Raw genomic sequence first — 25,100 nt, forward strand, 5'->3', positions numbered from 1 at the left:
TCTGACCGGTGTGAGATGATACCTGATTGTAGTTTTGATTTGCATTTCTCTAATGATTAATGATGTTGAGCATTCTTTCCTGTGTCTGTTGGCAATCTGTATATCTTCTTTGGAGAAATGTCTATTTAGGTCTTCTGCCCATTTTTGGATTGGGTTGTTTGTTTTTTTAATGTTGAGCTGCATGAGCTGCTTGTAAATTTTGGAGATTAATCCTTTGTCAGTTGCCTCATTTGCAAATATTTTCTCGCATTCTGAGTGAACGTTATATTTCTAATAATTTGTCTATCAATGCAAATTAATGATTAGATTTTAATTAGAATGTTTCAAGTATTTACACATTAAGGATAATGCTTGTTAACGATGTGTACATTTGTGTTCTGTACTTTTTTCCTGCTTTTGTTTACATAGGCACTCTTTCTATAATGGTAGATTTTTATCTGTGTTCCCTTATTTTATTATAATGTGATTTGCTTGTCCTTTTCTCTCTTTTCTCTTATGCTTATGTTTTTACACTTTTAATGGTCTACAAATTGCATTTTGGTTTCAGTAATCATTTCTATTGGGTGTTATGTTTTCTTTTGTAATCGTTTCAGCTTATATCATTGTTTTCCTTTCCCTAATTTATCTTTTGGGTTAAGCCATCCAATTTCTTGAGTTGAGTGCTTAACTCCTTTATTTTCAAGCTTGCTTAATGTCCTTACACTTCAGTTAGATAGTCCTCTTTTTCTGTCTTATGATTTGCCCTAATTTTTTATTTTTAAATTTCAGCTTTATTGCTGTATAATTGACTTAGAAAATTGTAAAATATTCAGTGAACTTTGTGGTGATTTGATATACATTGTGAAAGGATTCCCCCCATCGAGTTAATTAAAACAGTTACTTCATATATTTATTTTTTTGGTAAGAACATTTAAATCCTACCCTTCTAGAAAATTTCAACTATATATCACAGTGTTATCAACTATAATCACCATGGTTAACATTAGCTCCTGAGACTTTCTTCACTGTGTACCCTTTTACCCTCCCTTCCCTGCCCTCCCCTGCAACCACTTTTCTACTGTGGTTCTGTAAGTTTTACTTTTTTTTTTTTTTTTAAGATTCCACATATAAGTGATGCCATGCCATATTTGTCTTTCTCTGTCTTATTTCACTGGGCCTAGTACCCTCCAAGACCATCCATGTTGTTGCAAAGGGCAAAATTTCATTCTTTTTATGGCTGAGTATTATTCCATTGCATATATGTACCACATCTTCTGTAACCATTCAACCATCGCTGGACATGTTCGTTCTTTCCATATATTATCCATTGTGAATAATACCTCAGAGAATGAGGGAGGACAGATATCTCCTTGATATTCTGTTTTTATTTCCTTTGGATATATACCCAGAAGTGAGACTGCAGCATCATATGTTGCTTATATTTAAAATTTTTGAGGAACTGCCATACTGTTTTCCATAGTATGCACCATAGCTGCACCAGTTTACATGCCTACCAAAAGAGTGTACTTTTTGCCCTTAAATTCAAACTTTGAAATTAAGATTGCTATACAATTTTCTTTAACTTGATGTTAAATCAGTTTGTTTTGTCATCCACTTATTTTCTATATTTTGTACTTTCTGTAGGTTTGGCTTGGAAACTTCCATGGAGAGACTTTCTGCTACAGTGAGGTGCGAAGCCACCCATGCACTCAAGCCTGGGAATCTGGAGAGGCCTCAGGCACTTATACCCCAAACAGAGGAAACTCACAGAGCTGCAGGCTGAGGCAGGACTTGGCTCAGAGAGCCCTCTCCTCTGGGAAATAGTCTATTTTCTTTGGCTCCAAAATGCTGACAAGAGCGGAGTCCTTCTGGTGGATTGACAAGCCTGGAGAAGATACCACCTCGTTTGTTTAAAAGTTCAAGTCTGAGTTCCTGCCTCTCAGATATATCTAAACTTCTTTAAAAATAAAGAAAGTATAGGGAAGGTGTTACTCCCCAGCATTCTCAGGTATCCAAAGCATACCGAAGAAGCTGGGAGTCCGTTGCTTATTCTATTGCCGCCATGCAGTCTAAGCACTTTGGTAGCCAGAACCCAAGTTGGAAGATTATGACCTTCCACCCAACCATGGAAGAATTTGAAGATTTCAACAAATATATTGTTTACATGGAGTCGCAAGGTGCACACCGAGCTGGCCTAGCCAAGGTAATTCCACCGAAAGGATGGAAAGGCAGACAGACCTACAATGATATCGATGACATCTTAATAGCCACTCCCCTCCAGCAGGTGACTTCTGGGCAGGCAGGTGTGTTTACTCAATACCACAAAAAGAAGAAAGCCATGACCGTGGGTGAGTACCACCACTTAGCAAAGAGTGAAAAATATCGGACTCCAGCACACTTTGATTTTAAGGACCTGGAGCGAAAATATTGGAAAACACGCCTCTATGATTCACCAGTATATGGTGCGGACGTCAGTGGCTCCTTATTCGATCAAAACACGGAGCAGTGGAACCTTGGACACCTGGGAACCCTTCAGGACCTGCTGGAGCAGGAGTGCGGAGTGGTCATCGAAGGCGTCAACATCCCCTACCTGTGCCTTCGCCTGGCACACGGAGGACATGGACCTTTACAGCATCAACTACCTGCACTTCGGGGAGCCCAAGACTTGGTACGCGGTGCCCCCGGAGCACGGCCGGCTCCTGGAACGCCTGGCCAGGGAGCTTTTCCCGGGCAGCGCGCGGGGCTCTGAGGCCTTCCTGCGGCACAAGGTGGCTCTCATCTCGCCCACGGTCCTCAAGGACAACGGCATCCCCTTCGGTCGGGTCACTCAGGAGGCTGGAGAGTTCATCGTAACGCTTCCCTATGGCTACCACTCTGGCTTCAACCATGGCTTCAACTGCGCGGAAGCCATCAATTTCGCCCCCCCCGCACTGGACCGATTATGGCAAAGTGGCCTGGGAATAGGGCTCTGCATGACCTTTGGAAAACTCTGGGTCAGAATAAGGGAGATTTCAGGTGAGCACCCTGAGGAGAGTAACAATCGGTGGCTGGGTGGGGGCTCTAAAGGGGACCTCTAATTACCAGCTGGGAAGGGAGTTGGGGTCTAGAATAGTAGCATTAAGACCAGAGATTTGTGAGGTACTGAAGCTGTGTGTGTGTGTGTGTGTGTGTGTGTGTGTGTGTGTGTGTGTGGCCTTCTGTTTTCCTGAAGCAATATGGAATGAAGACTTTGTTTTCTTGGAGCAGCAAGGAAGTAGGGAGGTGGGGAGACTTTATCTTCCTTTCCAGCCAGGCTTGGACATGGAAGAATAAGATGAGTGTGGCCATGAAGAGGTGAGGAAGATGGGCCGTGTCTCTGGGATGCACCGCAGAGAAGAAAGGAGACTTGGGGAGGTCTGCATTGTCACCAGACTGTGAGGCCACCTTCCCTGGCCCCTCTCCAGAGCTGCAGAAGCATTCCTTCCTCATCATGGCAGAAAGGGTGACTCCCAGGAGAACCTGACTCTGTCCACTATGAAATTTTGTCCTTGGTATGGGAAATTCCAGAAAGGCTATTACTCAGGATAGTAATAATGACTCTCGATTCAGTACTCCTTCCCTATCGCCTCCCCTGCAGCCTCTTCTTTTTCTTTTAATGGTGAAGTAAATAAATGTGATGCTGTTGATGTGGTTTTGTGTTTTCCCTCCATACACAAACTCAGTCCATCCATGGACCCACTCTGTATGCATAGGTGCAAAGTTGAATCTGCAGCGTGATGTCTTTCATAAAGCAAACTTTTCCGCAGTCACTGCTTTGACCTTTCCAGCAGTTACTTAGAGGGGACAACTGGACTTCGAGTCAGCAGAAATGGCATTCAAACCTGCGCTTTGCTACTTTCTAGTCGTGGGACCTTCAGCCAAAAAATGATTGATTTTCTCTGAGCCAGAATTACAGTGCGAGAGTTTTGTGAAGATACTGGGGATGTAAATGTGACAGGCATGTAGGAGGTGCTTAGTTAATTTGATGTGCATTCATACACTCTGCTGTCCTCTTGGGCCCGCCCAAGGCCAAGGACATCTGCTCATATTCCTTCTCTGATGCTCAGTTCTACTGTTGTTTTCCTCACCGCCCCCCAGGCTTACATGTTACTTTTCTTTTAATTAATAGACTTTATTTTTTGAGAGTAGTTCACAACAAAATTAAGTGGAAAATTCAGAGGATTCCCACATACTCCTTCCCAGTCTCCTTCACGAGCATCCACAGCAGAAAGGAACATTTGTTACAATCGATGAACCTGCCCTGACACCTCATTATCACCCAGAGTCCGTAGTTTAATTTATGGTTCATTCTTGGTGTTGTACGGTCTATGGATTTGACCAATGTATACTGACATGTATCTATACTTATAATACCATACAGAATAGTTTCATTGCCTAAAACTCCTCTGTGCTCTGCCTATTCATCTCCCCCTCCCCCCTCCCCCGACAACCCCTGATCATTTTACTACTTTCATAGTTTTGTTTTTCCAAATGACTTCGTTCACGTAATAATATGCCTTTAAGTTTCCTCCAAGTTTAGTGGTTTTATAGCTCATTTCCTTAGGTTGCTGAATAATATTCCATTGTATGGTGTACCACCCTTGATTTATCCACTCACCTGCTGAAGGACATCTTGGTTGCTTCCAAGTTTTTCTGCAATTATGAATAAAACTACTATAAACATTTGTTTGCAGGTTTTGGTGTGGATGTAAGTTTTCAGCTCATCTGAGTAAATACCAAAGAGTGCGATTGCTGGATTGTATGGTGAGACTATATTTAGTTTTGTAAGAAACTGTCTATTATTCTTAGTGGTAGAAAACTTATCTTTTTTTTTTGCTCCTGATCTACCTCATGTTTGCACAAAAGGTCACACATACCCATTTGCAAATTCCACTCCTTGGGGTATTTCTCCTTGTTACAGTGTTACAAAGGCAAGGTAAAGATTTCACAATCAGTGAAGAGCCAGAGGACCCAGCCTATTCAGACTCCTACACCAACTTGTTTAGTAGTCTTTCAACAAATCAGGTTTCGATGGCTCTCCACTTGCCAGTTTAGGCAAAATGAGCTCTTAGCCACATTGCACCTCTGTGAGAGTTTGCACATAACAAGTTCAGATCCGGGCAAACATAATTTGTGCTTAATAAATATTACCTATTATCATTATTACTTAGGACCCAAAGTTGTAAGATGAACATTAGAACCTGTATTTAAACGTAACTTGTAGAGGTTGGAGTTCGGGTCTTGGGACTCCTCTAAGATTTATAAAAGCGTCAGTTATGGATTTGTCTGACTACCTGGCCACAATGAATTATTCATAGAGATTAAACATTACACCAATTCAGTTTCCGTGTGAGTAAGGATTCCTTTCCAGATATTTAGAAATAACTTCACCATGATATTTATGTCGTTAGATGGTGACCATATATGGGTTTGTTTTTTTGTTGTTTTTTTTAATAAATTTATTTATTACTTTATTTTGTTTTTGGCTGCATTGGGTCTTCGTTGCTGCACGTGGGCTTTCTCTAGTTGTGGCGATCGGGGAGCTACTCTTCGTTGTGGTGCGCGGGCCTCTCATTGCAGTGGCTTCTCTTTTTGCAGAGCATGGGCTCTAGGCGTGCAGGCTTCAGTAGTTGCAGCATGCAGGCTCAGTAGCTGTGGCTCGTGGGCTGTAAAGTGCAGGCTCAGTAGCCGTGGCGCATGGGCTCAGTTGCTCCACGGCAGTGGGATCTTCCCGGACCAGGGCCCGAACCCGTGTCCCCTGCATTGGCATGCAGACTCTCAACTACTGCGCCACCAGGGAAGCCCCATATACGGGTTTTGAAGTTGCTTTTCCCCCCAATGTTTGTGTTACCTTTCATCACTTTAAATAGGAAACCACAAACAGATGCTAGGAATTGGCTCCCGAGATAAGTGGAATGGACGCTGATCTGAGTTGAACAGATTCTGGTGAGGAACAGCCCTTGCCCATCCCGCTCTGCTCACCAGCTTCTCAAACTGAAACGCCTCACAAGCTCCTTGTCATTGACCTGCAGTGATTGCAGGGCAATAGTGAGACCCTTCTCACGGTTCCTCAGCAAGTGGTGGGTGTTAGGGTGATAAGCAATTTCAGGAAGGACAGAAGAAGGGCACAACTGAGCCCTGTTGGACATGGGTAACATGTTGGAGGTGCCACTCTATGAAAATGCAACATGTGTGTGGCCGGGTTTCTGGATTTTTCTAGGATCCTGGCATCCAGTATCCTCGTGCCCTAAATGTTCAGGCCCCTCTACCTAACACAGAGCTACGTCCAGGCCTGTAGACCTCAGAGAGCATCTTTTCTTAGTCCCATCTCTCAGAGAGCCTCTTCTCAAAAGATTCACATGGTGCCTATATATTTCAGGGCCCGTTCACTCACTCACTTATTCATTCATTCATTCATTCAGCACATGTTTACTAAGCACTTACCATGTACCAGGCACTGTTTGCGGAATTGGGGCACAACAGTGAAAAAGGCAAAGTTTCAGTTCTCCTGGATCTTATATTCCCATTATAAAGAGACACATAACAAGTCAAGCAGTCATAAGGGCTAGGAGAAAAAATAAAGGAGAGTAAGGGGTTAGAGAGCGACAAGACTGCTATGTCAGAGAGGGTGGCCTCTTGGGGGTGTGGTCTTCGAGTGCGCCCTGTGGACAAGGGAGTGAGAGCATCATTCTAGGCAGAGGGACAACACATGCAAATACCTGCGGTGGGGGCAGCCTTAAGGTGCTCACAGATTAGCAACGTGGCTGGAGAGCAGGACAGAGGCGGCGGGAGCTGAGGCGGGGGGAAGGCACAATATGTCATAACTCAGTTAATGCAAACTCCTCCCACTGAGTGATCGGGGTCATTGGTGTTTTAGGTGAGCTGGGGATGGAGGAATTTGGGGGCCCCAGAGTCTTTGAAAGCACTGATAATTCACAGCCATCCCTGGAAATGGCTCTATCTTTCCTCCCAAAGGCAAATCCTGAGAGCAGAAGGTCTGTAGGTTCTGGTTTCCTGCTGTATCAGCTGACATGTCACATTTCTGACTCGTATTGAATTAGGTGGGACTTTAACAGACCCAGCAGATCACTGGAATTCACTAAGTTGACAACAGCCATCCCAGCTACTTATGAGCAACTCCAAATCAATGCAGTCAATATTTTGGAATTGTGCTGGGAAATATTCAAAAATGTGGAGGGCAGTGAAGGAAGCTCCTCAGGAGACTTCAGGAGAAATTCTCTGGAAAAATTTCTGCCAGGTGAGAGATCAGGTGTCAGAGTTGAACGGGCTATAGATTTAGAATTTGAGGCTATGCACGGGAAATCCTGGCTCCAGATAAGGATAATTTTTAGGAAAGAGCTAGGATGAAGAATTTGCAAAGAAAGAGCTCAGGATCCATTCCCTGGGAATGTCAAGCGTCTATTGCATAAGTTTCTTTTTCCGGAGAAACTCCTTAGTAACCAGGTGACCTAACCTCACCTCTCCTGTGGTATATCACCTTGACTGTACTTACACACGACCGTCTAGGACCCTGAGAACTTTATTAACCTATAGTTTAGCTCATGGATTGAACCAGATTAATACAGTTGATAATTATCTTTCTTGGCTTTCTCTGTTTAGTGAGGACTCAATGAAAATTGTCGACTAAGTGAATGACTTGAAACCACCAATAGAAATGAAACAAGAGCTAGCATCATAAGAAACACCTAAAATAAATAAATATTTCCTATTATAGCATAATTGCTTCCATGTTAAATGTCTTTTAAAATAAGATATGCAGTTCTAAGGTGGGGGTTGAAATAACTTACAGAGCCAGAGAATAAACTCTGTTTCTCTTATTTCAATATGAGACCTTCATTCATTGACACAACAAATATTGTTAAGCCCCATCACCGTGCCAGTCTAGTACTGCATGCTAGGGGAACATAATATGAAGTTGATGACCTGCTTGGAGACAGACAGGCGATTAGGCAGTTTCACCACGCCACAGCTTCTTCCCAGCTACCATAACCATAGCCAGGCTCTCCCCCAAACTGCTGGTTTTAGAGCCTCTGAGGAAAGGTATCCTTTACTGGGAACAGTCAGACTCAAGTTCAGGGCCAAAGCCTCTTGGGGCTCTGAGAGCTGTTTCAGTCTGTTCTCGGGCTCATGGCAGCTCTCTTGCTCACTTTTCTCAATCGTACCTGACAAATGGGCACAGGTCACCTTTTTGGGAGAATGATGGCTGCTCCAGGCATTCCTTTCTTACCAGGGCTGCAGGGGGACGGGACTGGCTTTGAATGTCCCCACTGGCTCCTTCACTCTGGGAAGTGACTGTGGCTTACTGTCAAATTCCTCCCTTCCTCCGCCCATAACATTGACATTCCTTGGCTCCTTTAGGGAGCCGGGGCATTTCAATTCCATTTCCTGTGTTCCATTCCGTTTTCCCACTATCTGCCCCCTTGCTATGGACCGAATGTGTCCTCCTAAAATTCATATGTTGACACCTTAATCTCCAATTAGGGATTTGCAGGTGGGGCCATTGGGAAGTCTTTGGATCATGAGGGTGGAGCCCTCATGAATGAGATTAATGCCCTTCTGAAAAGAGAGATTATTATTCTCTTCACCATGTGACGATGCAGCAAGAAGGTGGCTGTCTGTAAAGCAGGAAGAGAACCGTCACCAAGAAGCTGACCATGCTGGCACCCTAGGCTTGGACTTCCTGCCTCCAGAACTGTGAAAAAACATGTTGTTCAGTCCCCCCAGTTTATGGTACCTTGTGATAGCAGCCCAAATGGATAAAGACACCCTCGTAACTGCTTGTCTACAGTTCACACTGGCTACCCTAGGAGAAAGGTAAAAACAAGTAGGCTAGAGACAGGAAACGTGGTGACCATATTATGAGTGTCTACAATGTGCCAAGAACTGTGACTCCCAATATGTATACATCGTTCACTTTTCTTTCCAAGAGCTCAGTCTGTAGAGTCGGGCAGATGGAGATTGGAAGCCCAGCTCTGCCTTTTGCTAGGGTGACGGGCAAGTGACTCAGCACTACTAGACCCCTGCTCCTGGGAGAGCCAGCGGGGCCCAGCAGACACCCTGTGTCCAAACACCAGAGCTGCGCTCATAAAACCATGTGACCTCGGCGGGCTGCTTCTGGACATGATAATAACAGTACTCACAGCAATCAGATGGTTGTGAAGCTCAACTGACTTAATATAAGTAAGAGACTTAGAGTAGTAACCAGCTTGAGGTAAAAGCAAGCTATTATTTCACATCTAGTTGAAGATTTTTTAAGAATAAATGTGATTTCAGCACAGTGTTCGACGAGAAGCACACAAGAAAGTCTAGCTATTATTGAAGTTATTATTATTACTTATTTTGTGTTACTTTAATAATATTATTCATTACTATTATTGCTTTCAGACATAGAGGAGGTGACAGACTTGGGGTTGTCCCTGCTAAAGTAGTTGAAAGGAGAATGACAAAGGAAAAAGCTATAGCTTCTTCTTCTTCTTTGTTTTTAACTTTTTATTTTATATTGGAGTATAAGTGATTAACAATGTTGTGTTAGTTTCAGGTGCACAGCAAAGTGATTCAGTTATACATATACCTGTATCTATTCTTTTTCAAATTCTTTTCCCATTTAGGTTGTTAGGTAATATTGAGCAGAGTTCCCTGTGCTATGCAGTAGGTCCTTGTTGGTTATCCATTTTAAACATAGCAGTGAGTACATGTTAATCCCAAACTCCCTAAGTATCCCTTCCCACCTTCCTGCCGGTAACCGTAAGTTTGTTCTCTAAGTCTGTGAGTCTGTTTCTGTTTTGTAAATATGTTCATATGTAACATTTTTTTTTAAATTCCACATATAAGCGATATCACACAATACTTGTCTTTGTCTCACTTACTTCCCTCAGTATGACAATCTCTAGGTCCATCCATGTTGCTGCAAATGGCGTTATTTCATTCTTTTTAATGGCTGAGTAATATTCCATTGTATATATGTACCACTTCTTCTTTAGCCATTCCCCTGTGGATGGCCATATACGTTGCTTCCATGTCTTGGCTATTGTAAACAGTGTTGCAATGAACATTGGGGTGCATGTATCCTTTCAGACCATGTTTTTCTCCAGATATATGCCCAGTACTGTGATTGTGGAATCATATGGTAACACTATTTTTGTTTCTTAAGGAGCCTCCATACTGTTCTCCACAGTGGCTATACCAATTTACTTTCCCACCAACAGTGTAAGAGAATTCCCTTTTCTCCACACCCTCTCCAGCATTTATTAATTGTGGATTTTGTGATGATAGCCTTTCTGACTGGTGTGATGTAATATCTCACTGCCGTTTTGATTTGCATTTCTCTAATAATTAGCGATGTTGAACATCTTTTCCTGTGCCTCTTGGAAAAGGCTGTAGCTTCTTATCACTCAAAGAGTGGCCAGGATCCACAGCACGGACATCGCCTTTTACTTTGGTGAAGTTCAGGAGCTCAGACTTCGGCCGCAGACCTACGACTCAGAATCTGCATTTGAAACTAGATCCCAGGTGAGTCAGGGGCATGTTCAAGGTGGAGAGGCACCGCTCCAGTGCGCTGGTCCTCAACCCACTGGAATCACATTTGAAACACACTGATGTGTAGACCCTCCCCCCAGCCTCTCACCACCTCAAAATTGCAGCTCCATTGGCTGCAGTACAAATGCTAAAACTGTTGTGCAGTCATGGTTGACACCCACCCACCTATCTTTTGGTCCATGGGGAGTTAGTCTGCAGGGGTGGATGGGAGTTTAGTTTCTTCAGCAAGTGCCAGTGAGAGGGTTTGTTTTTTTTTCTCATCAGGCCCAGTGGAAGGATGGAGGGACACGGAGAGAACACATTCTTCTCTCCCGCCCCCGCCATTCCCCGTCTTCATTCCAACTATGGACACGTGACAAGGCTCTGTGCAGGCTTCTTGGCCAATGTTTGTTTCTCTGGTTGCGGGTCACAGTGTCCAGGCTGGGCTGGCTGGCAGTCTCTCTGTCAGGCCCGTGTACCTGGGGCTTGGCTTTTGGGCGGTGGGAGTTTGTATTTCCTTGAAATGGGGTTCATCTCCTTCCTTCATCCACTCCTGCCCACTGCTCACAGCACCCAGAGCCTGCTGACCTTTCCTGTGAGACCCTTGACCCCTGGTAGAAAATTCCCTTTCCCACCCGGTTCAGGCCGGTTATCTAAGTGACTGTTGCTGTGAGGGGGGCGGCTCATGCCCCATCGTAAGGCCAAGGACTCTCCTGGGGGCCAGTGTACTATTATTTTGTGGGAATGAGGGTCATGGGGTTGTCATTTTCTGAATTTTCCAGAGAAGCTAACAACTTGGGATTGTATGAAAAAAAAAAAAATGTAAATGTTGACAGCTAGTTAAAAAACACTTCCAAGTCCTGGTAGCCAAGTAAAACATTTCTAGAGCTCAGACTTGCCCCCTGTTCTAAACAGCCCATTGGGATTTCAGAGATTCCACATGCCATGGAGGCTAATCCAAATGATCTCGCTGGACCTTGGGAGCTGCTAGAAAAGGGGAGACACCCGGCGTCCCCTAAGCCACGTGGCCAAGGGTTTTTAATCCAGTGACTTGTTAGTTTGGTAGCCCCTCTGCTGAAGGCACACCTTCCAGAGGCCTAAGCATGGCTGTTTCTGACACTCACCATCTAAGACCTCTGGATGTCCTCCTAGGGGGACAGGGTACCTCTCTGCCTGACCTGGGGCAAGATATGGTAGGAGTTGTGCACAGCCGTTGTGTTTCCCTAGGACAGCAGAACGGAAGGAAAGAAAGGACGGTTTACACTCTCCAATCTTCTCCCTCCCCTCTTTTCTGCCCTCCCTGAATGACAGACAGCCTCAGCGTTTGACAGAGCCCCTTGTTTAACGCTGCCACGTCTCTGCTAGTGACTGAATGTTTCTCCCGCAATATCGTCTTCATACAAGATGATGTGACTTGTGTTTGTTGCTAATATTAGATCTGTAACAGACGCCCTCATTGTTGGGCCCGGGGTCCATGTGGAGCAGATTAATAAAGCAAAGACAAAGGCCTCAAATACTCAGTGATTTGAGGAGCAGAATTTGCTGCAAGGGACAGGGGCCTTACACTGTGTTGGGCAAGGTGAGGGGACAGGCCTGTGAGAGACCAGGAATTGAGACCACAGTCTAAATGCCATTGGAATTGTAGGCGGAGCTCTTGGGGTAAACGGGCAGGGAGCACAAAGCATCAAGAAGGGGCATCTTCATGTGGAGACAAACAGTGATGTGGTTAAAATGACAGGTCATCTAGTCACCGCTGATGGACAAAATTAGGAGACAGGGGAACCAGGTAGCAAGTCTAGGGAGACAGTAGATGGTTCAGTGAACATGGCCAATGTCGTGGTTCTTTTGGCTCCTTTCCATTTTTCTCAATAAAGCCTTTTAAGACAGATCAGAGTAGGGTGGTCACCTACCATGTACCTCCTGGGTCTTAGCATGGACCACTGGGACTTTCTTTGCCCCTCCCTCATCTTCTTATTGCACGATAATTTCTGTTTGTGTTTTATCTTTAATTTATTTTATTGAAGTATGTTAATTTATCAATACAATGTTGTGTTAATTTCTGCTGTACAGAAAGGTGATTCAGTTTTTTATATATATATATATATATATATATATATATATATATATATATATATATATATATACCTTCTTTTTCATATTCTTTTCCATTATGGTTTATCCCAGGATATTGAATACAGATCCCGGTGCTGTACAGTAGAACCTTGTTGTTGATCCATTCTATACATAATAGTTAGCATCTGTTAATCCCAAACTCCCAATCCACACCCTGTGTTGTGTTTTGCAATATTTGCTGAACCTGTTTTTTTTTTTCCATATTTTTATTTATTTCCCTGAACCTTGGTGAAGTTACTGCTGCACAGCGAGGTGGAGATCGCGTCTGACTGTCTCACCTGCTACATGGACCCACACACAGGAGGCTTTGTCCTAATGAGCACTTTCTGCCCACAATGATCCCAACGCTAGTGCCTCGGAAGGCTACATGAGACTTGGTCAAGGCCAGTGGATCAAGGGTTTTTTTGGTCTCTGGAGGGTTGTGCTGCAAAGGTTCTGTGCTATCTTGATTTGGAATTGAACTGTCAAGGTGAATCCTGCAGCCAACCTATTTATAATCTGAGTTTAATCTTTCTGAAAAGAGAACCAGAGCCCTAAAAATACCTGTCTTGTACATTCCAGATTTTTGTACTTGCATTTTTTTCCCCCAAATGAAAGACTGGCCACCTACCTACAGTGAAACTATATGGAGGAAACAAACTAGCGTTTGTTCAGTTTCGCTATAGGGTAAGTGCTTCGCATTGTTTAGTTCATTTCATTCTCATGTCAAAAATGTGAGGTAGGTCTTATTATTCCCATTTTACAAATGAGGGATTTAAGGCTCAGAGAGCTCCAAAAGCTGAAAAATGGCAGAGCTTAGATTTAAATCAAAGTCTCCTGATACCCAGACCTCTGCTTTTTCCATTTATCTGCACTTCTGGAGTTCTTTTGCAATTGCCAGATGCTGTCATATTCAGACTAAGACAGACACATATAGACAGAGATAGGACTGAATGTTTTCCTTAATATATTTTGCAGTGATAAAAATAAACAATTATTTTAAATTCATAAGTAGTTATAATGGAATAGATACTTAGGCAAATAGATTTCTGAAATAAATGTTTAAAGTTCCATGTTGAAAATCGAGATGACCTGGTAGAAAGCTGAGATTGTGAGTTCCAGGACAGCTGAGACCATGTTTTATACACTCTGTGTCTCCAGCAATTAGCGCTGAGCCTAGCCCACAGTGGGGAGGAAGGCACTCAGTGTTTGCTGAATGAATAAATAAGTGTCTCCTCTATCCACATCAATATTTGGAAAAAAAGAGACCATCTACTTAAGTTAAATGGTCCTCCTTCACCCACTGAACAGACTGTTGTCTTCAACATTACTGCCATAGACTGAATGTTTGTCTCCCTCCAAAGTTCATGCATTGAAACATAAGAGATGGTATTTGGAAGTGGAGCTTTTGGGAAGTGATTAGGTCATGAGAGTAGAGCCCTCATGAAAGGGAGTAGTGCCTCTAGAAAGAGACCAGAGAGAGCTTGCTTGCCCCTTCTGCCATGTGGGTATACAGCAAAAAGGCGGCCATCTATGAACCAGGAAGTTGGTTCTCACCAGACACTGACTCTGCTGGCCCCTCCATCTTTGACTTCCTGGCCTCCAGAGCAGTGAGAAATAAATGCTTGTTTCTAAGCCACTATGATATTTTGTTATATCATCCTGAAAGGACCATGAAAATACTAAATAATATTAACAGCGGTTAGGCAAGAGAGCCAAGCCAAGCAGTTTATCCATATCTGGAGAAGGTGGATTTTGGTCATCTTGCTTCATCAGAACCTCCATTTCCTGTTTGTGTTATAAAATGACTCAGTGCCTTGGTGATCTATGAACAGCTAACGAAAATGAAATACTCCTGTGAGTTTTTTAAAAAGGTATATTTACAAAAGCTACAGTGGTTTCCAAACTTCAGCTGAATTTAATAGTATTTGCTTTCAAAAAGAATTTCTTTTTTTCTCTTGTAAGATAGTTTTTCTGTATAAAATTCTAAATACACAAAAATAAAACAAAATAATTTTACTTACCTATCGTGCAAAGGCAATTATTTAGCTTTTCTCAGTCTTTTATTATACTTTGCGTATGTTCACACACTGTGATCATAACATGCATTAGTTATTTATTCTACTTTTATAATTATTCTTTCTATTATAAACATATTAATAGAACTTCATTTTCCTTTTTTCCTGGAAAGTAAAAAAAACTTTCATAATACAAAGGCAATATATGTTTGTTTCAGTTAAATAAAACAATACAGATGAAAGATACACAGATTATTGAAAATGAAGAAAATTTAAAATGTGGAAGTTTAAAACAGAATGTTCTGCTTTCTCCCATTGACAGTCGAATACATTTTAAAAGGGAACACGCAATCAGCAAGAAACAAAAGGCCAGGGAAGCTCCTTTTGATGCCCTGTCTAAATATATAACATTCACTCATGTCTGCGTGTCTGCCATCTGAATAAACTCCTTTTGGGGCCCAGAGTTGAGCTGAATTAAAGCTGGTAGCGGAGGCTTAGGAGTTGCTTATAGAACCAGTCTCCAAGGTTCACTAGAGCATCACTGGAAATTTGCTGGTATTAAGAAAATGTGTTTATTGCATCTTCTCTTAGGGATAGCGGGGTCTGTAATTGGAGAACAAGACTCTCATTAGTCACTTGGGGAATGGTAGTCCAATGATCACTATCCTCCTAAGAAGAGCGGTTGGGTAACTTAGGGCTTTGGATTTGTTCCCTGGTGTGTGCAGCTTTGGGGTGAGAGCTGGATTTCTGAGCCTCACTGTCAGAGATCCTACTTCTCTGCTGGGTCTCAAAGAACCAGTCACTCTAATAAATGATTAGAAGAATGTTTATCTAAAGAGGCATCAAATTTTTACCTGTCCAAGGTATCCACATCTCAGTGGGTCTCAGTTATATCACCTTTCTGAGATCTTGGCTAAGATAAAGGGATGGGTACCACATTCTTCCACCAACTCCAGGCCAAGTATGAAGAGCAGCTTCTCTCTTTCCTGGGAAATGGGTCAGTCATGTTATCATTTGCCATTGCGATATTGGACATTTGTTTAAAAATGAGCTATATAGGTTGGCTCTGATGAAGTTAGAAGAACTATGTATATTTTATATCTAGATCATCTATTAAAGATTCATTTAGTACTGTTTCTGTGCTATGTATTGTTCTAAGCTCTTTGTATCCTGAATTTCGTCACATCTAAGATGCCACTGATCATAAGCTACACCGTTATTTTTCATACCACTGAGGCAACTAAACTATGCTATGCTATTGACTTTAAATTGCACCTCCATTTCAGACATGTTAAAATGTGAAAAGTACATGTCTCAGAATCAATGAAACATGGTATATTAATGCACGTTGTCATAATTAAAACAACTCTAGGAGGTAGGTTCTATCCTTATCCTCATTTTGTAGATGAGAAAACTGAGGCATAGAGAGGTTCCACAGTGTGCCCAGGATCACACTGCATTTGCACCCAGACAGTCGAACTCCAGGGCCCAGCTCATAACCACTACACTCTTCTCCCTGCAGATAAGGAAAGCCGAAAAAAAAAGTTTCAGAAAACTTATTTTAAATACTTCTCTGCATGAGGAGACTCAAAGTTATTCCTGTCCGCAGTTGTCCCCTAACATCTGGACCAATATCCCAAACCTGAGCAATCCGGAAGTACTCAGGAGTTCTATGGAACATGTGTCTGTTTTACTGCAAGCTCATGGGGTGAGAGCGTGCCTGTGGACACATGGCTCCTTCTATGAGGACTGAGGTTGTCTAGCGTTACTTCTAGACACCATCCAAGGTGCAGCTTTGCTAGAAAGAAGACAGTTCTGTCCACAGTTTCAGGAGAACGTGACTCAGCCTCCTGTTGGCTTGGGTGTCAACCACCACTTTTGACTCTGAGGCCTTCTGCTTCTCACTTGAGGGTTGAGCCTGGTATGCTTTCTTAGGTTTAGTCATGATTAGGAAAATAAATCAGACATCTTCACCCAAATAGGAGCTACTCCTCAGCCTCCTTGCCTCTTCTCATAATCCAAATGGGGTTAATTTCCTCCTTACCTGTCAATTTCATACAAGTGTTTGACAATCAACAGAGAGGAGTGACAAAGAAGTAGCTTCAGGGACCTAGAAATTTAATCATTATTCCAGTTTACAAGCCACAGTTTCACCATATCTCATTATTAAGTATGATTTTACCCCATTGCTACTGTCTTTCCAGAGCTACTTCTCCCCAGAGTAGCTTCAGCAACCCTTCTCTGCCCTCATAGCACATAGCTCTCTTAAAGAGCACTTCTCACACTGTATCGGAACTCCTTGTCTGTCTGTCTGTCTGTCTTCCCTACCTACTTCAAGTTCTGTGGTATAAAGTTCTGTATCTGTCTTGCCCTGGGCTAGAGGTGACGCAGCGTGAAGTCTACGTTACAGAACTCACACGTGGCTTGAAAGTTCCCCAGCGTTGCCCTTTCCCTGTCTAAGGCAGAACATCAGTTGACTTCTGCTTTCTTTTCTGGTTACCCATGGAGCCCTGCGAGGTGCTGGCATGAGAGAGGGACCAAGTCTAACCTCGTTCCTCCCTGAACACTCGGCATCTAGCCAGTGCTCATGGTAGATGTTTTTAAAACATTTTGAAAATGAATGAATGAACTAGAGCCATGAGACTCCAAATGAAATTTCATGGAAGGGTATTTTTCCCTTTCTTTTATTCATTTATTTACTCACTGTATTGAATACTTACTGTATAGCAGGCACGATGTTTATGTCTGAGGGGGAAGGTAGCAGTTAGATACAGGGGAAATACTGGGATTAATAGGCACAGTCAGGGAATTCCCTGGTGGTCCAGTGATTAGGACTCCATGCTTCCACTGTAGGGGGACAGGGTTCGATCCCTGGTCAGGGAACTAAGATGCCACAAGCTGCAAAAACAAAAGGCACAATCAGAAAGGGCCCTTAACATCACGTAAGGCAGGAGGAGGGCAAGGGGTGAGTGAGGACATGCTCGTTAGGAAGATGGATGACTTGAGGAACTAATGTTTAGCTGGATTGTGTTTAAGAAAAAAAAAAAGTTAAATGAAAGAGACGAAGGGATGGGATTACAAGGTGAGATTCCAGGCCAAGGGAAGTATTTTACGATGCAAAGTCTCAGGGACAAGAGAGAGCACTGTCTGTGGTAGAAACTGCAAGAAGTTGAATAGTACTGCTCAGAGCATAGACAGCCAGGTGGCACAGGCCCAGGTGAGGCCCAAGAGGGAGGGATCAGATCTCAGTGGTTTTGGGGGTCAGGTAGGGAGCAGGGTTTCATCCTAAGGCAAATGGGGAGCGATTGACGGGCTGTAAGAGTAGGATGATGTCATTAGATTTATTTTAGGAAGTCACTCCAGCTGCAGAATGGATTGGCGGGGATGAAGGGATGAAAAACTGGGTATGAGAGATGAGGTGGTGAGAACTGCAGGGCTGGAGAAGGGTCGATTTTGACTCATGTCTTCAAACAGCTTGGAACAGAATCAACCAAAACCCTGAAATCCAAGTAGAATGTCATTTTATTCCACATCAGCCATTATTTTTCCCCTTCAGGTCTTTGCTGACAGCTACCGACAGATGTTGGATTGGCGTGGGTGTGAGTGCAGAGGCCTAAGAGGATCTGGTTTGAAACCTCGTCCCCAGGAGAAGAGCATCAGTGGCAAAGAAAAGGGACCAGAGGTGATCAAATGGAGACAGTGAATTATCGCTCATAAAGATGCTGTGAAAGACAGGCTTCCCCTAGAATGAGCTGTCAGCAAAAACTTTAATTAGATCACGGTACTCCCATGAGATACTGTGTTCTAGAATCTTGGGGTGAGGACGTTTGTAATTTGCAAAAGTAAACTCAATATCATCATATAACTTCTCTTTGGAAAGCAGGCCAACAAAAAGAAGCTCTCTTGTTTGTACTATAGACTAAAAGGAACGAAAGTAGACAAAATCGCCCTGGCTGTGGGATGTGCAAATGTTCTGTGTTATGTGCGTGTTGGTCACTGACAGGGGTCTGGGGAAAAACTAGAATTTGCCGAAGGGGGTGGGGGAGTAGTGGCAGAGATAGTTATGCTTATCAAAGGGGGGTGCAGGGATCAAGAAAGTTTGAAAAACAGTGAATTAAAATCATATAAATGCTTTAGTCATCAAAACCGAGAATTTAATTTTATATTCTGCATATTCTCAAACACAACATAATTATCAAATTTGACATCTATTACTCCAGACTCTCTGGTGGCCAATGGGACCCAGATACTAACAAGGGACCACCCTGTCCCGCGAAATACACGATCTAGTAGAGAAGACAGACAGAGGAGTGATTAATACCCTTACATGACAAGCAGCATAATAGAGCATGTATAAAGAACATGAGAAACAGAGGGATTGATTTCTAGTTGTTTAATTGTGTTTAGAGTTGACAACATGAATCGACATTGGGGAACATGTATAATCCTAGATAGTAACATAAATATTAAAAAATCCCATGAAAACCGTAATCCTCACAGTCTGCCATGGAGGACATGGCAGAGGTGTACAAGGGTAAGGATGACCTGGCGGAGGGACAAGTACCACGTGACCAGGGTCATCAACTCCAGATCAAAGGGGACTCCAAGTCTAGTTGTTACTGTGACATCACACTGTATGTGTCTTGTTTTTTTTTTTAATTAAGTAATAAATTTAGGTTTCATTTCAGGGCCCAAACATAGTCAACCTTTTCAGGTATTGAAGCCTCCAAGGAATTGGTTCTTAAGCTCCAAAATGTGCTCTTCTGACAATTTCTCTCCTATTTTATAGGCTCACCTCATGGATTTGCTGTGACTTAGAGGAAAGGCCAGGTCTAGGAAGCAGACGGGCCTGGCTCAAATCTGGCTCAGGACTCACTGATTATGCCATCTTGGACAAGCATCTGAACGCTCTGGTCCAGTTCCCCACGTGGCACACTGAGGAAATAAGATTAAGTAAGAAGATGTGAGTGAAGGCACCCTAGTAGGCACTCTGCTTCTGTCTCAACCACCACCCCACTCCAAGCTACCATCTCTCATCTGGATCTTTATACATGTTTTCCTTCATTCATTCTAGGCCACTCCAGTCTGCCCATTTCTGCCCAGAAAGCAAATGTGATTGTGTCTCGGCCATTGAAAGATCAAAAGCCTCAACATGATTTATAGAATATTTCTTTCCAAACTGCAGGACATGAGCCATTAGTGGGTCATAGAAACAACTTTGTGGGTTACCAGCAGCATATTTTTTAAAAGGGAACAAAATAGAACACAACAGAAATACTAGATTGCAATGTCAATTTTAAGCATAAGGATTATTACATGAAGCTTGCTTTCTCAATATGTGTCTGGTTTTAGTATTTTCTGAGAGATGAAATAAGTGCACCTGTGAAACAAAAAGAGGACAATGGTGGGGGACAGGGAAGGAAGCTATGTACACTTGAAAAAGCTAAGGGGACAGAAATGAGCTATTAAAAATTAGAAGTTTGATAGGAGAAATGAAAAAGACAATAGAAGTAGGTTTACAAGATAAAGATGAGAAAAAATTTCAGAAGGTAAAGCATAGTCATAAAGGGATAGAAAATTGGAAGAAGAAAAGACACAAAAATTGGAGGTCCGGTCCATGAGGTCTGATATCCAAATACAGGAGTTAATGTACAGAGGGAGAAACTAGAGGAAGTTGTCAAAGAGGTAACTAAAAAGCTTTCATAAAACTAAAGAACCAGAATTTTGAGACGGAAAACATTTAAGAGCACTGGGACAAAGAAAAGCTCCTATAAACTAATAGAGAGGAACACAGCACACTAGGCCTAGGAATCATACTTACATCTCCCTTATTCCTCGTACCACACTCACAAAACAATAAAACAAGTTAATAAAACAAACCCAAAACCCCAGTTAGAATTAAAGGTATAATTAAAATCAAAATTAAAAGTACAATTAACATATAAAAAGGAAAAACCCCATAAGAGAATATTTATCTGTCTCTGGATGGGCAAATAACTTTCTAACTTTCTAAACATAAAGGCCATGAAAGGCATTACAAAGGAAAAGACCGACTCAACATTTTAATATATTAAACTGAAATATATGTGAAAACCATTTAAAATTAAAATTAAATATAAATTAAAGAAATGGCAAACTGGGAAAAATCTATGAACAGATTAAACAAAGGGTTTAATATGGAAAATATTCACATGACAAGTAAAATGTTCATATACTGTGTAAAATATGCAGATAGTCACATAATATATAAAATGTTCATGTAAGTAGATGAGAAAAAACACTAGAACCATATTGGAGAAACATGGGCAAAGGATATGAAGCAATACAAATGGCTAGCATTCATTGAAGAAAAACAAGTCAATCTTAGTTGTAATCTAAGAAGTATAAATTAAAACTTGAGCTACACTTTTTCACCAAAATTTTTCACAATAATTTTCTTACCAAATTATTAAAGATTTTTTTTCAGAGCAAAGTTAATGGTGAGGATGAAAAGTGATATGTTTCTGGAAAGTTTTGGAAATACATGTTAAGGATTTTAAATGTTTAACTCTTGCAATGCAGTAATTCCATTTCTAGTTATCTAATCCAAGGAATTTCATTATTTCACTAATATTTTACCAAATATACTGATCCAGGTACTGAAATATAGGATATTTATAAGGGATTAGTAAAACTTGTGGAAAAGTAAAAAACAAAATAACTGTCCAATAATAGGGGGAAAGTTGAGTCACATATCTCCATCCAATAGAATTTATTCAGCCATCAAATATGATGGTTATAATTATTTTCAATAAACGGTAAGTAGACTTTCTAATGTGAGAAGAAATTTATTAAACACAGCATTTAGATATTGGCTGTCAGCGGAAACAATGGCTAACGTCTGAGGCATTCTGTCAACAATCCTCATTTGAAAGAATAGCTTTGAAATATGCACGGAACATGAAATACAAGAAGGCTTTCCTGCTGTCCTGAAATTGTTGAGCAATCTGTACAATAAGCAATCGGGACAATGGCCACAGTGAGAGGACTTATTAAACTTACTTCACTTCTTACCTTCCCCAGTTTAAAACAGATGCAGTGTCTTGATGGATTAACACTCACACACACACACACACACACACACACACACACCCCAGGAAAGCTTAGTGGAATTATTTTTGAAAGACTCCTAATATCCAGAAATCCATCAAGTCTAATCATTCTGATAAAACTTCTTTTCTTCAATTGTCAGAATTGTCAAGTTTCCTTAGAGGAAGAATTTCTGTGTTACTGGGGATACCAAGAATAAGGGTAAAATGGAAGAGTAACTGAAATGTAAGGGTACTTATTCTCAACTAGTACCTGTGGCTCCAATTGAAAGAAACATGGAGGCGGTTTCACAGTAAAAGCAACCATCTGAGACCCGTAGAGAAGACATTTGCCTGGAGCACTGAAGGATCACCGTAATTGTACCCAGCAAATTCTGAGAAGTTTTGATTTGAGCACAGAGTTACACTTACAGAATCAGAGTGTTTCCTTTGGATGCTCAATATCTGAAGGTTAATGTGTACCTAGATTATTTATTTTATATAGATGGTAGCCCGGCCGCATACCTCCTAGGATTCTTAGAAATGGAAAAAGGAAATAATTTAGTTTATAAAACAAATACAGGGGCTTCCCTGGCAGTCCAGTGGTTGGGACTCTGGGCTTCCACTGCAGGGGGACGGGTTTGATCCCTGGTCAGGGAACGAAGATCCCACATGCCACGTGGCAAAGCCAACAAAAACAAAAACAAAAGCAAATACTCAACTCAAGGCTTGTTTTACTTGTCTGTTAAGAATTCAATAAAAAGTGAGGGCCTCTGTGATATTCATAATCAGCATTTTAGGGTTTATTAGGGGAAAGACCCTTAGCATGGTATTTAAATTTTTGACATTAATTTTCCTTGTAAATTGTTTCACTCTTCTCTTTTCATTTCTCTAGAGGAAGTTTTCATATAGAATGAAAAATTTGATTATATATTTATATAGTTTTAAATAAAATCATTATAGAAGAATTTTTAAGATTAAAAATTACAGTGAGATGGGGAGATTATCACATGATACAGGTGACGGGTACTTGTAGATCCTCAGGGTCTAGCTTGAGTGGTGACAGCTATAAGGAGGAGAGGTAGGCAGGCTGGATCCTTGGGTCCTTATAGAAGGAAGGAGAGCACAGGAAGCCTCCCTGGGGTATACAGGTGTCCCTGGGGCCTCACAGTAGACTGTCGTGGGATCCCCTGACATCACCGACTATATGTCTAGGGAGAGGGAGATGTAATAGCCAACGGTAACTAGGATACTGTATTCCCATTCTTAGAAAAAAAGATTTCTAAAGGATGAAGTTAATTTCAGGAGCAAGATGATCAATTTGTACTAAACAAGTTGATTTTCAGGGGCTCAGTGGCCAGTCAAGAAGGAAAAGCAAATCAGAAATGCAGGAGAAAGTCAGTGTTATTAGAGAAAGCTATGGCAATAAATAATATCTTTAAAGAGACAGAGTGTGATACTAAAGAAATCCATGAACAGAAAAAGGAAATTGAAAGGGAGAAATAAAAAGAGTTAAAAGAGAGATGAGAATTGAGCTTTGAAATAAAACTGCATCTGTATAGTGGAAAAAGAAGTGGAACCAAGGAGAAAGAAAAGAACCGGAGAAGACTGTCAGTACCCTAGAGGTCAGAGACATTTTAGGAGGAAGGAGGTGTTCCATCAATCAATGATGTAGAGAGATAAAGTGTAACCCATGGAGGCGCACTTGGGAGACAATGTGATGATTGACAGAGATCAATTTCAGTGGAGAAGTGGGGTCAGAATCAGAAGACGAGAGAGATGAGGAAATGTTTTTGTAAAGGTAGATTATTTTTGCTTATGTTTTGACATGTTCGGTATTGAAAGGAAGGTAAGAGAAAGGATGTAGCTTAAATCAGGAAACAGACTGATGACTGATGATTTAAGTCTTTACAGAGGTGATAGTGATCATTTAATTCACCGTAGTTTTGGAATGCATGGGAGGTGTCAATTTAAGGAGTTTAAATGGCAAGATTAGGTCTGGAGAGGGGGAGTACCTTCTCTTCCCCTGAGATAGGAGAGTAGGGAGAAAGATGGGGTGTAACCAAGAGGAGAGAGACTGCAGTGTGCGCCAAATGATTTTAGTTACTTCTTTTTTAATAAAAATGTTTGGAGTGTGCACCATATAGAGTACCAAGATCCCTTGGAAAATTTGATGATGAACAAGACCTAGACAATGCTCTCAAAGCAGTTTTATATGGAAGATAAGACAAGCCCAAAAATAACTCTAGAGTTTGAGAACACAAGCTATGAAGTTAAATATAAATTTTTCTACACCTCAGTTTCTTCCTCCATAAAATGGGAATACTGAGAGTACCAGCTATGTTTCAAGCATCCCATTCTCTTGCTAGCTCACATTTCCTAGGGTTCTAATAAAAGTATTTCACCTAATGGAGACTTTCAGCCCATGAATCAAGCACTGTTTCATTCTCCATCATTGCCATCATGTTCTCATTTCCTTTTTTACCCAGGATAAATTTACTGGTCCATCATTTTAATCACTCTCTTATCCCTCCATCCAATCCATCAAGACACTTGTTCCTCTCTCCTTGAGATACACATGGCTGGAAAACCCTAACACTGATGAAACCTTACTATTTGCTTTCTTCCCATCTTTTGGGTCCCCTTGTCGATGGAGGAAAATTCCACAGAGTCATACAATATGAGTTCAGGAAACACATCAAGACCAAGGCACACATCGGCTCTGCATTTCCTCAGCGTCTACATGGAGACGCATCCCATGTTGAGGAGGGTTTTGTTCTAGTGGAGGCCCCTTCCCCAGTGCTCTTCCTTCATATAGGCCTTTGAAGTCAGCAACCTTATTAGGAAAGGGAGCTTCGGACTGCTTGGGGAATTAAGCGGCCTAGATATCATGCCAGTCGTTTACAGGAGCTCTCCGGGAAAGCCAGTAGCCCTGTACGTTAGGAGGCGCCTGGGGACCTTGGGCCCTTTTGGATGCTATAGCCCTCCAGTCATGGAAGGAGTCTAGGCTAGCCTATTGTTCAGGCATCTTAGGATGAACATCTAGGGTCATGTTTGAACAATGCTTCTCCTTCATAACAATCTATCCCCAAGACCCTTGAGTGCTCATCAGGTGTCTCTGGAATAGGAAGAGAGAGATTATTTGACTTCCACCCATACTTTAGAGGCTGAGTTAACTGCATTTGTCACACTCCCTCAAGGATGAGCTAGCTTGTCAACCACTTCCCCTCCCCACCATTTATTACCAACAAATTCTATAGAGACCTCGAGATTGTTTCTTTTACCCTTTGACATTAAAGTTGGAAAAAGAGAAGAGTGTTTTAATCCTCCATTACCTACCTTCTGCATGTTCCATGGTGCATGAGGCTCC

The 25,100-nt window shown here is 41.9% G+C and overlaps 2 long non-coding RNA genes across 2 annotated transcripts in view; one reads left to right on the forward strand and one right to left on the reverse strand.

Moving 5' to 3' along the window:
* Positions 1–25,100, forward strand: part of LOC309636721 — a 939,587-nt gene that overhangs the window by 894,965 nt on the left and 19,522 nt on the right. The gene's annotated exons all lie outside the window — the stretch shown is intronic.
* Positions 12,065–17,727, reverse strand: LOC309668147. Its single transcript, XR_014268095.1, has 3 exons — positions 17,384–17,727; positions 15,518–16,179; positions 12,065–15,266 (listed from the first exon to the last, which is right to left on the reverse strand). It is a non-coding gene; the product is annotated as an uncharacterized lncRNA (long non-coding RNA).

This window comes from Balaenoptera physalus, assembly GCF_965194825.1.
Source record: "Balaenoptera physalus genome assembly, chromosome: 10".
NCBI lineage: Eukaryota > Metazoa > Chordata > Mammalia > Artiodactyla > Balaenopteridae > Balaenoptera > Balaenoptera physalus.